The 2,498-nt window shown below is 45.6% G+C and overlaps 1 long non-coding RNA gene across 14 annotated transcripts in view; it reads left to right on the forward strand.

Moving 5' to 3' along the window:
- Positions 1-2,498, forward strand: part of LOC108445929 — an 82,393-nt gene that overhangs the window by 1,461 nt on the left and 78,434 nt on the right. For all 14 annotated transcript variants that reach the window (XR_001860964.1, XR_001860965.1, XR_001860971.1 and 11 more), the window contains exon 2: positions 889-1,020. This is a non-coding gene — a long non-coding RNA (uncharacterized LOC108445929). The remainder of the gene's footprint in view (positions 1-888; positions 1,021-2,498) is intronic.

The following is a 2,498-nucleotide window of genomic DNA, read 5'->3' on the forward strand; positions in this document are numbered from 1 at the left end:
CCAAGAATCAAAATAAATAAAAACCGCAAGGCAGAAGACTACGCATGCTCTAAAAAGGCGGAACCAAGGAGTGGCCATGCAGAACAGCTCCGGGAAAAGTTTGAATATGAATAGAGAACAGACAGTAAAAATGGTATAAAAAGGACTCACCTCGAGCATCAGGTGTGCTCTTGGCAGAGCGCCAAGGCACCCGGCCGTTACCTCTTTGCTTTATTTTATGTGTCTCTTATTGTCTTTCTATTAAACCCTTTAAATTCTCACAGGAGAGCGAACCTCGTTTTTCACACTGCTGTAGTGCCCCTTCACTTCTGAGAGCGCGATCATCTTCTCCTCTCAGACCCTGTTCAGCCCACCAGAGTTGCTCTGTTAATGTGTAACCCCCCTTTTCCTTTGCTCAGGTGGTCTTTGGGTTTTGTCAGTAGCTTTTTCATTTGAACAAATTTAATCGTTTCCCCTTCGGTGCTTTTCTGGCTGATGTTTGATCTGTCTGTGATTATGAAATCTCCCTGGGGGACACGCCTGCGAGGCTCTCATGGTTACAAACAGCCCTCCAGCCCAGGCGGGCGGAGAGAACAGAGTAAATACCTGCCCAAAAACCCTGCTGCAATGAGGGCTTCACCTGTGGGACCGGGGTATTTATAGCCTTGTCAGAGAACATCATAATTAGATGTGCCCACGGGGCAGCCTCAACCCAGAGCATTGTCACCGCTCGGGGACCCTGTTATTAGTCCCGTGTCTGGGTGTGGCTGTGAGCAGCAATCTGACACAGCAACACCTTGGGGAATTAAGGCACAATTCCTCTTTCGGGTGATTAGTTTGTCACCTGATGCTGATGCAGTTGTTGCCCTGTAGACTGAAATTGTTTGGTTTTTTTTTTTTTAACAACAGGTGCAGTTTCCACATCAACGCAACCGAAGCTGCTGAGGAGGAACCATCTCGGTTTGATCTTTGTAAGCTGCTGGTGTTCAGCCTCCATGGACAGTTCTGTCAGTGCACTCGAACAAGGCTGCAAAGATAATTGTAAGATTCGTTTTGCAATCTGCCAACAAAAATAAGAGGTTTATAAAAAGACAAGTTCCCTCAGAGAACCTGTTCAGTTAAAGAGCTAAACACCCATTTCTTGGTCAACATTTATTTTTTAAGCTAATGGAGATCTAGGTTTGTCTCAAACAGCAAAATTAGAGCTGAAACTGTCAGTTGAGAACTGAAGTCCAGCTCCGTATTGCCTGCCCTTGAGCCACCCCATGAATTCCAGTTAGAGGTAACAGAGAGGGACCTAGGGCTGTTGAATTCACAGGAGCTAACTCAGACTGAATAAAAAGTATTAATTAAACACCTGTTTAATTATGGAACTAGCAAGCTGATTGCTTCTGGGTCGCTGCTGTGTGTAATTTCAAAGAGCTGAAACTGATCTCCATGAGTTTTCACTGGGAGACTTTTATTAAAAGCATGGGAAGAAAAGGATAAGAGTTAAGAGATTTTTTTAGAATGGAAAGAGTTAAAATTCAATGTCAACAGTTTTCCTTCATTTCTTTTCCCTGGTGTTATGAAGTCCTTGTATAAGAAATCTTTTTCTTGACAGTTTTTTGGTATAAGCTGCTTGTGACTTGGGGGGGGTGGTAGAGGGACAGTGGTTTTAATCAGTGTTCAGTTATTGGAAGGAACTTGTTCCCTTTAGGGAAAAAAAAAAAGAGAAAAGGTGGGAAAAAAAGAGAGAAGGTGGAAAACCCCCCTTTTTCTGCAGGAAGCAGACAAAGGATGTGTTTTTTCCTTGTTTGAAGATTAGCTATGGAGAGTTGCACATGTGGTCCCTGTTCTCAGGCCACTTGGAGCTGACAGACCTGTATGTGTGAGCTTTTCACCTCACAGAATTTGCTTTTCAGACCATGGGCTTGGTTTGGAGAAATGAGGGTTTGCCAGACCCTCATTAGGCAGGAGGCAAGAGGGAAGGGAACAAGGGTGGGCAAGGGGAGGAAACAGCAGGGAGGGGTGAAAACCAAAGCTTCTAGTTCTCAAAGGAGCTCTAGAAACCTGTTTTTCTTACTTTGAACTCACAAGCTTGAAGCAATTGTCTTTACTACTAATTAAGTTGAATTTCCATATTCAAACAAGCTCATTCCCTTTGACCTACTTTGGCCAGTTAAACTCTAGGCCAGTGCACAATGCAGGGAGGGGAGGAGCCTTCCCAAAGTATGAATTCCTTTATTGTTGTGAGGATCGGTCCTGTGTGTGTCTGCAGTGCCTGGGATGGACCCTGTAGCTGGAGCTAATGAACACTGGGCAGGACCCAGGGCACGGTTTGGATGGCAGGTCCTTGCAGCCCTCTCAGCTCCTGTCCTGTCCAGCACTCCCAACGTATTGTCCCTTATCTCTGCCTCCCCGAGCAGCCTGGATCCGTTACTCGGGTTCTGTGTGTGCAGCTCACCCATCTGTGTGTCATATTCCTTGCTGTCAGGCTGCCTTTCCTCACAGGCCTCATGTAATCCGAGCTGGGCACT

Source organism: Corvus brachyrhynchos, unplaced genomic scaffold, assembly GCF_000691975.1.
Source record: "Corvus brachyrhynchos isolate BGI_N302 unplaced genomic scaffold, ASM69197v1 scaffold164, whole genome shotgun sequence".
Taxonomy (NCBI): Eukaryota; Metazoa; Chordata; class Aves; order Passeriformes; family Corvidae; genus Corvus; species Corvus brachyrhynchos.